Here is a 16,633-nt window from a genome sequence, read left to right as displayed (position 1 = left end):
CAAACTGTAAGTTATAACATGAACAAATTCATGAGATCTAATGTACAGCAAGGGTTTGATGGATGTGTTGATTAATTTGAAGGTGGTAATAATTATTCAGTGCCTACATGTATCACATCATCACATTTTATACTTTGAATATATACAATCTTGTTCAATTAAATATTTTAAAATAAAAAAGAATAGACATATTGATTACTAAAATAGAATTGAGAATTTAGAAATAAATATGTATTTATATTCAATTGATTTTATTTTTCAGTCCTCCCAGCTTTGGAGAAGCATAATTGAAAATAATTGATTTTCAACAGGGATGCCAAGATAATTCAGTGGGGAAATAATTCAACAACTTGTACTGAAACAACTGAATATATACATGTGACAGAATTGTGTTGGACCTTTCTCACAGCGTGAAAAAAAATTATACAAAAATAAATCAGCACCCACATGTAAGAACTTAAGACTCTTGGGACTATAAAACTCTTGGAAGAAAATGGAAGTCAATTTTTGTGACTTCAATTAAGCAAATCTTTCTTAGATACAGAACCAGAAGTACAAACATCTAAAGCAAAAATAGATAAATTTCTCTTCATACAAATTTAAAAGTTTTGTGCTTCTAAAGACATTTCAAGAAAATACAAAGTCACTAGAGAATGGGAAAAATTATTTGCAAATCATGTATCTTATAAGCAGCATATATTAAGAATATATAAAGAACTATTCCAATTCAATGATAAAACACATATAACCCAACTAACGAATAGGTATAGGATTTATATAGACATTTCTGTAGAAAATACATACAAATAGCTAACAAACACATGAAAATTGCTTTGATAATTAGTTATGTGGGAATGCAAACTGAAACCCTAATAAGACAGCAGTTATTACCCACTATGATTACTTTTATAATAATAGAAAATCTAATGATAATGTTGATGAGAATGTGGAGAAATCAGGACTGTCACACCTTGCATGTGGGAATGTAAAAGGATGTGACTGCTTTGGAAATTTTCTGGCAATTTTTCAAAAAGTCAAACATGGAATTACTATTTGATTCAGTAATTCCAAGTTCAAGATACAAGATAATATATTCCAGCCAAAAAACTTACACATGAATTTTCAAGCATCATTACTCCATATAGTCAAAAAGTAGAAACAACTCATCTATTGATAAACAAATGTTATATGTTTATACAAAAAAACCACATAACTTTCACTCCACTAATGCCTGACTTGTTCAGATCCATACACAGGCCTCGAAGTTTTCTACAGGAAACTCAGAGGAGCACTGTCCACACCCCTTCAGCTTCCACAGCAACACCAAGTGGCAGGAAAAGTAGGAGTGGGGTGGACACATCAGAAATGAGGGCTCATCCTGTGGCTTAGGTGTAACAGCTGTACTATGCCTCCTGCTACTCAGGGATATTGCAGCATTGCCTAAGGATACAAGTACTCAATATATTGTTACTAAGGTGTGTGGGGTCCCAGATAATTAATTGAAGAGATGAATAAGCACTGACTCTATTTACATCCTGACTCTGGGGATACATTCACACTGGTTATGTGAACAAAATATGTGTTTTTAAAATTCTAATTTAAATAAAATAATAGATGCAAACTAGGTTGTAAGGAGTAACTATTTATTTTAACAAAGAGAAGTTTAAAAGACATTATTCTTTCTTTTTTGACACAAAACCTATCAGAAATTTCACTCCTACTATTAGCCATGTTCTTTCTCATCTTCTTCCCTTAATATAAAGACTAGACAATGACTTTCACCTTGAAGAATAATAATACAGCATTAGCTTTACCGTACAGTGATTGTAGCCTATATTTATAGGGGCTAAGCCACGGTTTCTGGTTCTCAGGAGATATGTTGAACAAGAAAGAAGGATGATATATTTGATGTTTGAATTTTCTAACAACTTTGAATTCTTCTTTCATTCTTGTACAAGTGATTCCTTATCCAAAAATGTCTAATGGCATGGATATTTGGGTGGTTCCAAAAGGATGTTCTAGTGTGATAATCTTGAAAATCTTTCCACAGAAAGTAGTGTGATAAAAACTTTGGAAATGTAATATAGGCAAGTTCCTGAAACCATGAAGGTATGTGGGAGCAAAGCTAGGATCTGTAATAGTTATAGACAGTTACAAACATGTCTCTACAACTTAGGAACTAATTATTTTTTCTAGATTTTTTCATAAAGCTCAACTTTTACTGTTCCTATCATGCTTGGACTCTTTAAGTGTATTTAAAAAGTACTTTTGGAATTTGAAATTCAACAGAATTTTTAAAGTATTTAAAAATCCCTATCTTTTAGGTGAGAATAAATTTAAAACCTTAATTTTAGTTCAGCAATTTTACTTTATCTGGAGCTAAATGTGTCAATAAAAATTGGTATCCATTGTAGTTTCTAAGCTGTGAAAGAATTGCATATTTGAAAAATGCCTCCAAAACCACAAATTTAAACTATAGCTTTTATATACCTTTTTATCATTGGGATGATAACAAAACCTTTAGGATACCTGCTCAGTATTTAAGAATATTTTCTGATTCTACTTGATGTCAAGTATAATGTGCCAAATTTGAATAATCGCATGTCTGTGCACTGTTTCCCAGAATATTCTCTATTTCCCACAATAAAATCTAAGCTTGTATTTTCAGCTTTCAGCCATGAGTTTGCAATTTTAAAGGGTCTCCAAAATGTGGGTACTTTTTCCTCTAGAAATCCACTTCCTAAATAAAGCCATTTCAGCTGCAAATTACCTATTATGAAGGAATAAAAACACCCTTTTGAGTGAATGATGAACACCATAGAAACTAACGTTTCTGAGTAAGAATGTTTGCTTTATACAGGAAGTAAGCATTGCTATCAAATTACATGTGTATATACAATATTTTTTCATATCTAATTTATTTTTCTATACTTGACATTTCAATCTCATTATGGGTCAATGCTCAATTTTTGCTTTATATATGAGTTCCAATAAAGAGAGGAGTGTCTGTTTAACTGTCATAGAAAATGGCATCATTCTGCAGGCTACAGTGTAATGCATTTGATTTTATATCTTAAGAAATCATAATTATATTCAGGTACTAACTTTGACTTTTCTGGGACTTCAACTCTATAGATAAATATTTCAAACTTTCATATTCTTTTTAATGATTTTATGGATGCATGGTACATTGGTATATTATTTGAAATATTAATTATATTTTAACAGATTAAAATGTTACTGAAATAATAATGCCTATTTAAAGTTTGAAAAAATAAAGCAATAAAATAAGGCAGTGATATGCAAAAAGTGCTAGAAATCTTGCAAGAGACAAAACTTTTACTTAACATTTTTTCTTAATATTCAGTAACATTGTAAAGACATGAATATATAGAGAATGAATTGCAGAGAGAACTATTTGCTCCCCACCCTCATTTTTTTGAATCTGTCTAGACTTATAAAATCAGATCATCTGTGTTCACATGATATTTCCTTTCAAATACTGGTTCATTAATTTTGGCAATTTACTCAGTGACTCTTTTTCTCACACTTCTAATTTGAAAGCACAAAGAAGAGCACCTATATTGTAAAGTTATATTAAGATTAAAGCAATATAAATACTTTAAAATAAATATATTTAAGGAAATCTAAAATTTAATGGAGACACACCACACAAACAAACCCATACTCATTTTTAAAATATGATACAACCATCTCTGCATCTCTCAGTTTTTCTCAGTTAAAAGATCTCAAAAGTGTTAGAAATTCAAGACAATGAAATGTTAATCAGCACTAAAAAGAAATGAGCTATCAAGCTATGAAAAGACATCATTAAGCCTTTAAACCTCCAAGAAGCATTCTCTTCCTATCATCCCAGCTGCCACTGCCTGAGTTGAGAATTTCTTGGACTACTGGGGTATTCTTTTAACAAGCTGCTAACAGGCTTTTCTGCCTTCAATGAGACTTTCGCCTATCTTACAGGTGAAAATATGATTATTTCTCCCTTACAAAACATACTCTAATGATTTCCCCTTAATCTTGAGTATAGAGTCTGTAATTATTATAAATGTATTATTTCCTAAGTGGCCCAACCCACATGTAAAACTTTATTTCTCTCTTCGCTGTCTTATAAATTCTACACTCTAGCCAAAGCCAAAGCTTATTCATTCTTCTTTGAATATGTCCTCTGTATGTCTGTTTCATATTGATAAATTCACATTAATTTGAAATACTTTTCCTCAACACTCAATTTTTCAAGTCCAACATTGCTTCAAAATTTCTTAAAATTTTTCCAGCAATAACTGATTCCAAACCCATATGACTTTTTAGCTCAGGGCCTAGTTACTGTTGCTTCTACTGCCTGAAGCTTCCACTCCTGCACCATTCTTCCCTATTTCTTGAGACCAATATTGCACATTGTTCCTACATTCCTTAGAAAGACATTGCTGAATTCCAGAGTAGGTTACAGACCTCACAAAGCAACCTGTGTCTTATACTGTCTTGTAATTAATTATTTTCCCTCCCCTCAACTCCCTTAGTAGACTAAGCACCCTTTAATAGCAGGGGACTTAGTTGACTAAGCTCTTTAATAGCTCTTATCTCAGTGCTTGAGTCACAATGCCTGGCACACAGTCGGAGCTCAATAAATGTTTATTGAGTGAGTTAGTTTAGCTGTCTCTCATACATTTCTGACGTATTAAATTCTAAGCTAGAATTATTATTTTATTACTCTTTTGCTTAAATTTTCCTTAATATTTCCCCATTGTTCTTTGGATAAAATCCACACATCTCATCACAAACTATAATATAAGGCAATGTTCTGCCCGATATAATCCCTGCTCATCTTCAGTTCAAACTTCTCTTTTTAAGTCACATTGTTCATGTTCTTACTTGCCTCCAGATATTTGCATTTGCTATTCCTTCTGCTAAGTACACTTTTCTTACTCATATTTCTGAGCTTAGTTAGAGAAATATTTCTTGACAACTTGCTCATCTCTATATGAATAAGTTCTCCTCTAATGTTCCTAAAACACCCTGTACTCACCCTAAGACAATACTTGCCATAATCTTGTAAATATTAATTTGCTTCCTTGTAGCATCTTTAGCTTGTTAACTCCTTAAATATCAGTTCTTGAATTGCATATATTACCAGAAATTTCATACTAATCAACTTAATATTGTATTTCCAGATTCTAGTATAGTACCTGACAAAACAGTACATGCTGAATAATTATTTATTGAATAAATGGAAGCAGTTCAAATATTTTACTCATTGTAAAACCCAAAGAGAGAAAGCAAAGGAAAAATAATAAGTTCCCTGAGTACAGTGTCCATTCCAAGTGTTTGTGTACTCTTCTCCTCAGAAAACCTAGGATACAGGAGATGTTTAATAATTACCTTCAGAATCAATCAGAATGATTGTTTTACCAACAGAGAAAATTCAGTAAGTCCTTGGATAATGGAGCATTCTACTTGTTGTTTAGAATCTTTAAGAATTTAAAGAATCCCTTAGTCAAGAACTCAAGGCTCACCAATTCCTGGCCTTAACGACACTAACTCACATTCATGGTTTCACATTCTAGTAGCAACAGAGCCATAAATGGAGGTCAGAGTGAGGCCTAACAAGACTCTAACAGATTGTGTCCCCAGAAAACCTGAATCTGGAAAACATATCCATCAAATTATTTAGATGAGGGTTTGATAGAAAGCAAACAGTCTTATTTCTTTCCTTTTAACTTTTAATGTTCTTCTTGCTGCTTCTGAAGATTAAACATTCAGGAGTCTTGCCATTCTCTTTTCTGATCCAAACATTTATATGCATGATGCATTTCATTTTTAATCTTAAATTCACAATTCCTCTTTCCTACTTGTCTTCTCTTGAATTATTTTACCCCTTGCTTTCCAGAAAAAGATAGTTATTTTATCAGAGCTTCTGGCTTTGTGTATGTGTTCCTATATTCACTTTCTTTAGCATATTCCGTTTTTAACTCTATTGCTGTTAAGCCTAAAGCACATTCTTTCCTCAAAGGCTGTTGAATAGTTGGAGGCCATAATGAAGAAAAGAAATTTTTTAATGACATCTTGAACAAATGGAGACTTTCACCAGATGGTAATATATATACATATAAAATAAGACATCATTTGTACATATTTCCTATCATAAAAATTAATAGTTAAGGCTTTCTATATAAAGAAGCTTGAGATAAGTATAAATAAAAAGCACAAATGATAGTAAGAATAGATTTGGTCTTCACTGAACAGTGTATTTAGATACTGACCTTCTGTGTTCATTTTGTTAGATGAATATCTTTAAGTTAGAATTATTAGGGTTAGGCAAGACAGAACTTACTAGTATATATGTAGAGATTTTATAGAACAATCTATCAGATGAAGTCAACAAGTGCATACTCATTTATTGAATGACAGAAACCTTTATAGAAATGACACCTCATCTTTTCTGACACAGTTGCCTTTTGATTGATCATGACAATAAATTTTATATGATGAAATGATGCCTTTTGTACTCATTTGTATGGCCTGCAAAGTGTCCGCATTGTTCACTGGAATTCTGTCTTTAAATGAAATTTTTTTTTTCTTTTTTTTTTAAGATCCAGGAAGTCTCCTGACAAAAACAAGCAATGGGGAAAGGATTCCTTGTTTAATAAATGATGTTGGGAAAACTAGCTAGCAATGTGCAGAAAGCAGAAACTAGACCCATTCCTGACACCTTACACTAAAATTAACTGTAGTTGGATTAAGGATCTAAACATAAGACCTAACACCATAAAAACTCTAGCATAAAACATAAGCAAAACCATTCAGGACATAGGCATAGGCAAGGACTTCATGACTAAAACACCAAAAGCATTGGCAACAAAAGCCAAAATAGACAAATGGGACCTAATTAAACTCCAGAGCTTCTGTACAGCAAAATAAACTATCATTAGAGTGAACTGGCAACCAACGGAATGGGAAAAAGTTTTTGCAATCTACCCGTCTGACAAAGGGCTAATATCCAGAATCTACAAAGAACTAAAACAGATTTACAAAAACAAACAAATGCATTCAAAAGTGGGTGAAGAATATGAACAGACACTTTCAAAAGAAGATATTTATGAGGCCCACAAACATATGAAAAAATGCTCATGGTCACTGGTCATTAGAGAAATGCAAATCAAAACCACATTGAGATATCATCTCATGCCAGTTAGAATGGCGATCATTAAATAATCTGGAGACAACAGATGCTGGAGAGGATGTTGAGAAATAGGAAGACTTTTACATTGTTGGTGGGAGTGCAAATTAGTGCAACCATTGTGGAAGACAGTGTGGCGATTCCTCAAGGACCTAGAAATAGAAATTCCACTTGATCCAGCAATCCCATCACTGGGTATATATCCAAAGGATTATAAATCATTCTTTTATAAAGACATATGCACATCTACGTTCATTGCAGCACAGTTTACAACAGCAAAGACCTGGAACCAACCCAAATGCCCATCAATGATAGACTGGACAAGGAAAATGTGGCACATATAAACCATGGAATACTATACAGCCATAAAAAGTGATGAATTCGTGTCCTTTGTAAGGACATGGATGAATCTGAAAACCATCATTCTCAGCAAACTGACACAAGAACAGAAAATCAAACACCGCATGTCCTCACTCATAAGTGGGTGTTGAACAATGAGAACACATGGACACAGGGAGGGGAGCATCACACATTGGGGTCTCTTGTGGGGGGAATAGGGGAGGGACAGTGGGGAGTGGAGAGGGATAACATGGGGAGAAATGTCAGGTATAGGTGACGGGGGGATGGAGACAGCAAACTACATTGCCATGTATGTTACTATGCAACAATCCTGCATATTCTGCACATGTACCCTAGAACCTAAAGTGCAATAAAATATATATATAAATAAGTAAATAAAATAAAATAAATAAAAATAGATAAATTATAAAAAAGATCCAGGAAGTCTCAAACTGAGTTTCTCAAGAAGGTGGGATCAGCAGCAATTGTATATGAATTTATGTTTCTTTGAAAGAAAATCTGGAGGTAGTTTACATTACCTCTAAAACTTAGAGGTAAACAAACACATATTTCCCAAAATACCGCATGTGTTATTTTTGCTCATCTGTTTGACAGTCTTTGCCACTAGATTGCAAATTAGTTGAGAGTAGATATTATTTCTGCCCATTAAATATAGCCAGTTCTAAATAATTTGAGTGATTCAAAATTGCATATATATGCAACCATAGACTTATTATGAAGTCAATAAACTGTACTTATTTTGTAGGCTGATAAAAATCTCCTCAAAATATAGAGTCAAAATATTCAAAATCAAGGACTAGAATGTGAATCTGAGCTCCATATACACCTAAGGAAATTACCATTTACATATACACATATATATGTATACACACATACATAATTATAAAGATTGATTGCAATGTATGCTTATGCTCATAATTGCTCAAAAACTGAGAGTAAAGAACTTTTGACACAAACTTAAACTCTGCATTTATATCTACAAAAGTTTTAGCATATTATTCATTGTGTATGATTAGGATTCAAATCTTATTAGCAACTTACTTATAGAAATTTACAAAAAAGCTCTTCTGATTTTACTTTAAGGACTTATATTTACAATCTTTACTAACTAGCTCATTAATAGATCCTGGCATTTTTTTATAATTACACACTTAGAGTAATAATAAAAATAATAGATTAATATTACTGGACACCAGGCACTTTCACTTTCACTAATCTTTTTAATTGTATACATTAATCCTGTCTGGCAGATTATTGCTATTATATTCATATAACCTAGTTTCAACTGCCTGTATATCTTTTCAGTTTTGCCTTTTAGGTAGCATTGTTTTACTGCCTGAAAAACTTTATAATTCTTATCCTCTAGTATTACTGAAAAAGGTGAGAGTAAGGTGCTGTTGGTGAGAGGCCTCTTGTGCTTCACAATTCCTGTTTATGCTAAATTTCCTCTCTCTTATTTTTTCTCACAAAAGATGATTGTATTTTAACCTCCACCTTACTTAATTCCTTGAAGCAACCCTCTTACAAGGCAGTTGTGTGTAGCCAGTTTTTACTGAGGGTGCCAGAGGGAGGCTAAAGAGAGAATTTTTACAAGAATTGCAAAAAGGAGGGCAGAGTAAGATGACAGAATACAAGTCTACATTGTTGATTTATCTCTGGAATACCAAATTTTAATAACAATCTGCACACAGAAAAGAACCAAGACAAAACCCAAAAATTGGGTACCAGCCAAGCCATAGGGGTAGAGCACCCAGCAGGCTCTTAGGGTTCCCAAGTCCAGACCTATGCTCCTGGACAGCATTTCTAGACCTGTCCTGGGTCAGAGGGGAAGCCACTGCCCTGAAGGGTAAGTCCTGGCCTGGTAACATTCACCACAAGCTGACAGAAGAGCCCTTGGGCTTTAAGTAAACATCAGTGGTGTCCTGAAAGAACCCCCTGTGGACCAGTGGTGATAGTTACCACAAGGAGAGGCTCCTTTGTCAGTGGAAGAGAAAAGGAAGAGCAGGAAGGACTTTATTGTGGGATGAGTGCCAGCTTGGCCACAGTAGAATAGAACATCAAGTAAGTTGCTGAGACTTTTGACTCCAATTTCTAGGTCGAAGATAGCATCTTTGGTCATATCTGAGGCTTAAGGGAGTTCGCTGCCCTGAAGGGAAGGGCCAGAACAAGACCCAGTGCTGTGCCAGCTTTAGGTCTGACCCAGTATGGATCCAGTGCTTTCCCATTGGTGGTGGTCATGGGGTTATGCACACACACACACACACACACACACACACACACACACACACGAGAGAGAGAGAGAGAGAGAGAGAGAGAGAGAGAGTTTATGTTTGGGAGAGTGTAGGAAAAAGGAAAAGCATCTAAGTATCTCTGCCTGGTAATCCAGAGACTTCTTCCAAATCTTATCTCAAACCACCAAGGCAGAACTTCTATGAGTCTGCAAAAACAACAGTATTATTAGGTTTAAGGCCCAAGTTACTTTGAATACTTGGAAAGTCTTCACACAAAAAAAGTCCCAAACAATCCCAGACTACAAAAAATATGTATTTCTTCAATGCCCAGACATTGAAGAAAATCCAGAAGCATGAACACCAGTCAGGAAATGACCTCACCTAATGAAATAAATAAGTCATCAGGAACCAATTCTAGAGAAACAGAGATGTATGATCTTTCAGAGAATTCAAAATAGATGTTTTGAGGAAATTCAAAGAAATTCAAGATAACACAGAGAAGAAATTAAGAACCCTATCAAATGAATTTAACAAATAGATCAAAAGAATCAAGCAGAAATTCTAGAGTAGAAAAATTCAATTAACATTCTAAAGAATGCATGAGTCTCTTAATAGCTAAATTGATCAGGCAGAAGGAAGAATTAGTGAAATTAAAGACAGACTATTTGAAAATGGATAGTCAGAAGATACAAAATAATAAAAAAAAAAAAAACATAAAATGGAGCATGCTTACAAGATCTAGTAAATAGCACCAAAAGTACAAATCTAAGAGTTACTCATCTTAAAAAGGAGGCAGAGAAAGAGACAGGGGTATAAAGTTTATTCAAAAGGATAATATCAGAGAACTTTCCAAACTAGAGAATGATATCAACCTTCAAGTACAAAAACATTATAGAACACTAAGCAGATTTAACCCAAAAAAATACTACCTCAAGGCATTTGACAATCAAATTTCCAAACATGAAGGATAACTAAAGAATTCTAAAAACAGCAAGAGAAAAGAAACAAAGAACATACAATGTAGCTCCAATATTCTGCAAACCTTACAGGCCAAGAGAGAGTGGAATAACATATTTAATTTGCTGAAGGAAACCAACTTTTACCTTAGAATAGTATATCCAGTGAAAATATCCTCCAAACATGAAGGCAAAATAAAGACCTTCCTAGATAAACAGAAGCTGAGGGATGGTTTTATTGGCACCAAACCTTTTCTAGAAGAAGTGCTAAGGGGAATTCTTCAATCTGAAAGAAGAATGTCAATGGGCAAGAAGAAATCATCTGAAGGTACAAAATTCACTAGCAACAGTAAGCACACAGAAAAAAGACTAGCATAACACTTTAACGGCAGTGTGTAAACTACTTTTGTCTTAAGTACAAAGATTAAATAATGAAACTATCCAAATAATAACTATAACAACTTTTTAAGTTATAGACAGGACAATAAGAAATAAAGAGAAACAACAAAGTTAAACAGTGGGGGACAAAATTAAAATGTATACTTTTTATCAGTTTTCTTTGAGTATGTGTTTGTTGATGCAATCAGTGTTAAAGTGATATCAGTTTAAAATAATGGGTTATAAGATTCCATTTGCAAACCTCAGAGTAACCTCAAATCAAGAAACATAAAACAGATACAAAAAAAAAGTAAGAAATTAAAACATACTACTAGGGAAAAATCTCCTTCACTAAAAAGAAGAAAGAAAGGAAAGAAAGAAGGAAGAGAAGACCACAAAATAACCAGAAAACAAATAAAATGGCAGGAGTTAGTCCCTACTTAATGAATAATAGCATTGATTACAGTAAAATCTCCAATCAAATGAAATGGAGTGGCTGAATGGATGAAAAACAAGACCCAATGATCTATTGTCTATAAGAAACACACTCCATCTATAAACATACACACAGACTGAAAATAAAGGAATGGAAAAAGATATTCCATGCTGATTGCAGCAGGGGTCTGTCTTGAGCAACCATTGTGAAGATGCCTGCTGCAGTGGATAAAGCACAGCTGGGGCTACTCTACAGAGCTGGTGGGGGCTAGGAACATATGTGAGCCCTGCCTCCTACTGAATTGTCAGGGTGGGAGCCCTGTACTCATGGGCACAGCTGCAGCTCCCCAGTCATGGCTCTGGACTCACGTATCTCTGTGCTCTTGGGAGTACATAAAGCTCTACTGCCCCCACAGGCTCTGAAGTGCCTTCTTCCACTGCCTGGCCTCTTTCTGCTACCAGCAGTTGAGCAAAGTTGAGGCAAAACATGGGCACTGTCACAATCCAGCCAGATGCACCATGCTCAGGGAAGCACTGACACACTAGCCCCTTCTGCCTTGACTTCCTCTGGAATTTGGGTGCTGGATAGTAAGGGAAGGAGGCTGAAGGGGGCTGAGGGTGGCTTGGTGCCTGCCTACTGGTGTCCCTAGCCCCTACCAGCTCTGCAGAGTAGCCCCAGCTGTGCTTCACCCAGTGCAGCAGGCATCTTCACAATGGCTGCTCAAGACAGACCTGTGCTGCAATCAGCATGGAATATCTTTTTCCATTCCTTTATTTTCAGTCTATGTGTATGTTTATAGATACACATCCTGGATTCCATATACAGCATGCTGCTGGCAGTAGGACAGGAGGCAGACAAGCTCCTGGGTGAAAAGGGGTAGGCCCCCAGTGAAACTCCACTTTCAAGCCTGGAACAATCTGAAGCCTGGGGGCTAGGCTACTACCTGTTCCAAGTGAAGTCTATGGCCCAGAGTGAGAACTTGTGGTGCTTTTTCCAGTCCCATCTGTGGCTTCTCATGGACCAATCAGCAGGTACTTTCTTTCTTCTGAACCCATTAGAAACCCCAGACTAAGCTAGACTTAGAAAGATGTCAGCAAGATGAGCTGCAGAGAGGAGCTACCCACTCCAGGGCCTCCTTGACTTGTTGGGATGAGCTGCCGGTGGAAAGGAGCCCCTGGTTTGGGGCCCTGAGTGCTATTTTGTTGCTAAATGAAACTCCCTTCTGCCTTGCTTGCCCTCCAGTTGTTCGTATACCTCATTCTGCCTGGATGTGGGACAAGAACTCGGGACCTACTGAATGGCAGAACTGAAAGAGCCGTAACACAAACAGAGCTGAAACAGGCTTCCCCTACCCACTCACCATGTTGTGGGTGAGGAAAAGGAGAGAATAGCTGCAGTTTTACAGAGAGCGCAGACCTGTGGGCTCCGTGAGCCAGGGCTGTGACACCATTTTTGGGGCTCTACAGAGCTGCTTACCTACCACAGCAGCCAATGTGCCTGGCTGTGTGCTGTGGCCAGATCCTGTGCTCACTTTTACACATACCCCTTGCTGCTCCATGCCTAGCTTGCTCTTGGCAGTTGTAGTATTCAAGCCAGTAGAGCAAGTGCAGCCTAACAGGCCAAATAGGGAGAACGAACCCAGAAGGTACAAGGAATACTCAAGCAGAAGGTGCTGCTGGCCACAGAGGTTGTCAGCTGGTGAAGCTGAACACTCCAAAGATCCCATGACAATGTCAATTGAAACCAAAGAAGAGAAATAGTAGCTACATTTATTTCAAAGTAGATTTCAAGACAAAATTTTAAGAAGAGACAAAGAAGATTATTATTTAATATCAAAGAGATCAATTCAGCAAGACGATAAAACAGTTATTTATATATGTATATACCCAACGCTGGAGCACCCAGACACATATAAAGCAAATACCATTAGACCTAAAGAGAGAGAGTGATCCCAATACAATAAAGCTGGAGACTTCAATCCCCCTACTTTCAGCATTGAAAAAAATCTCCCAGACAAAAGAAATTAGCAAAGAAACTTCAGATTAATTATATAATTACCTAAGAGATATTTACAGAATATTCTATCCAATGGCTGTGTAATACACACATTATTTTCCTCAGCATATAGATCATTCTCAAGGGTAGATCATAAAGCAAGTATTCAAACATTCAAAACAAGTATTACACCATTCAAAAAATTGAAGTAGTATCGAGCATCTTCTCTGACCACAAAAAAACCTAGAAATTCATAAAAGGAATTTTAAAAACTATACAAATACATAGTAATTATAGAACATGCAAATAACTGGTTGATCAATGAACAAATAAAAGAGTAATTGAAAAATTTCTTGTAATAATGTTAATGGAAACACAACATATCAACTTCTATGGGATAGAGCAAAAGAAGTACTAAGAGGTAAGCTTATAAACTAAGAGGCAAGTTTATAGCTGTAAGTGCCTACACAAAGAAAGTAGAAAAACATCAAATAAACAACCTAATGATGCATTGTAAGGAACCACAAAAGCAAGAGTAAAACACCCAAAATTAGTAGAAGAAAAGAAATAATAATGAGCAAAGCAGAAATTTGTAATGAAGAAAACAACACAAAAAATCTAATGAAACAAAAAATTGTGTATTTTGAAAAGATAAACATAATTAACCAACTTCTAACCAGACTAAGAAAAAAAAGGAGAACACCCAAATAAATAAAATTAAGAAAGAGAAGGGAGACATTACAACAGAGATCACAAAAATTGAAAGTATAATTTTTGGCTACTATGAGCAACTACATGTCAATAAATAAGAACATTTAGAAGAAAAGAATACATTTCTAGACACATAAAACCAAGCAAGATTGAACCAGAAATAAATCTGAAACATGAGGCAGTAAAGAAAAGCCCAGGACCTGATAACTTCACTGCTGAAATCTACCAAACATTTAAACAAGGAATAACAACAATCATACTCAAACTGTTCAAAAAAATAGATTACTTCCAAATTCATTCTATGAGGCCAATATTACCCTGATACCAACATCAGACAAAGATACATCAAAAAAGAGAAAACTGCAGGCCAATACCTCTGATAAACATCAATGTAAAAATTCCCAACAAAATACTATCAAACCAATTTCAACAATGCATTAAAAAGATCATTCATGATGACCAAGTGTGATTTATCCCTGGGATGCAAGGATGGTTCGACATACACAAATCAATCAATGTAATACATTATATCAACAAGAGGAATAGGAATATTAAAATTGTATTATCATTTCAATTGATACTAAAAAATCTTTTGTAGTTCAATACCCCTTCATGATAAAGCTTTTGAAAAGCTGTTTATAGAAAGAACATATCTAACTATAATAAAAGCCATATATGACAGAGAAACAACAAGTATCACACTGAATGGGCAAAAAATAGAAGCTCTTCCACTTACATCTGGAACATGACAAGGATGCCTACATTCACCACTGTTATTCAACATAGTACTAGAAGTCCTAACTAGAATGATCAGACAAAAGAAAGATATAAAGAGCATCCATCTTGGAAAGGAATAAGTCAAATTATTCTTGTTTGCAGATTATATGATCTTACATTTGGAAAAACATAAAGACTTCAAAAACTATTAGAACTGATAAATAAATTCAGTAAAGTTGAAAGATACAAAATGAACACACACAACTCAGTAGTATTTCTATATGCCAACAGTGAACAAGCTGAAGAAAGAAATAAAAAAGTAATCCCATATATGATAGCCATAATAAAATTAAATACCTAAAAATTTACTTAACTAAAAAGTGAAAGCTCTCTGTGATGGAAAATAAAAAACACTGATGTATGGAATTGAAAAAAGACATTAAAAAGGAAACATATTCAATGTTCATGGATTAGAAAAATCAATACTGTTAAAATGTCCATACTACCCAAAGCAATCTACAGATTCAAAGTAATACCCATCAAAATACCAAAGACATTCTTCAGAGAAATAAAAAAAATAAATAAAATTTGTATGGAACCACAAAAGATCCAGAATAGCCAAAGCTATTCTAAGCCAAAAGAAGAAAACTAAAGCAATTATATTATCTGACTTCAAATTATCCTACAGAGCTATGTACACAAAATAGCATGGTACTGGCGTAAAAGCAAACACAGACCAAGGGAACAGAATAGAGAACCCAGAAACAAATTCACACACCTACGGTGAACTCATTTTTGACAAAGGAGCCTAGATCATACACTGGGGAAAAGACATTCTCCCCAGTAAATGGTACAAGTAAAACTAGATATCTGTATGCAGAAGAATAATGCTAGACCCCTATCTCTGGCTATGTACAAAAATAAAGTCAAAATGAATTAAAGACCCAAATGTAAGACCTCAAACTATGTAATTGCTACAAGAAAACATTGGAGAACATCTCAGGACATTAGTCTGGGCAAAAGTTCTTAAGTAATAACCCAAAAGCACAAATAATCAAAGCAAAAATGGTATTATATTGAGTTAAAAAGCTTCTGAAAAGCCAAAAAAAAAAAAAAAAAAAACCAACAAAGTGATGAAACAGATCACAGAATGGGAGAAAATGTTTGAAAACTACCCTTCTGATAAGGGATTAATAAACAGAACATATAAAGAGTTCAAACAACTATATGGGATAAAATTAACAATCCAATTAAAAATGGGCAAAAGATCTGAATGGACATTTCTCAAAATAAGACTTACAAATAGCAAACAGGTATATAAAAAGATGCTCAACTTCATTAATTGTTAGAGAAATGCAGATCAAAGCTACAATGTGATATTATTTTACCACAATTAAAATGCTTTTATCCAAAAGTGAGGCAGTAATAAATTCTGGAGAGGATATGAAGGAAAGGGAACACTCATACATTGTTGGTGGGAATGTAAGTTAGTAAAACTGTGAAGAATGGTTTGGAGGTTCCTCAAAACAAATAAAAATAGAGCTACCTTATAATCCAGCAGTCCTACTGCTTGGTATATACCCAAAAGAAAGGAAATCAGTATATCAAAGAGATATCTGCACTCTCATGTTTGTTGCAGCACTGTTTGCAATAG

This window comes from Aotus nancymaae, unplaced genomic scaffold (genome assembly GCF_030222135.1).
Source record: "Aotus nancymaae isolate 86718 unplaced genomic scaffold, 86718_ANA_hifiasm-v0.15.2.pri h1tg000036l, whole genome shotgun sequence".
NCBI lineage: Eukaryota > Metazoa > Chordata > Mammalia > Primates > Aotidae > Aotus > Aotus nancymaae.
Note: the sequence above shows the minus strand (reverse complement) of the source record.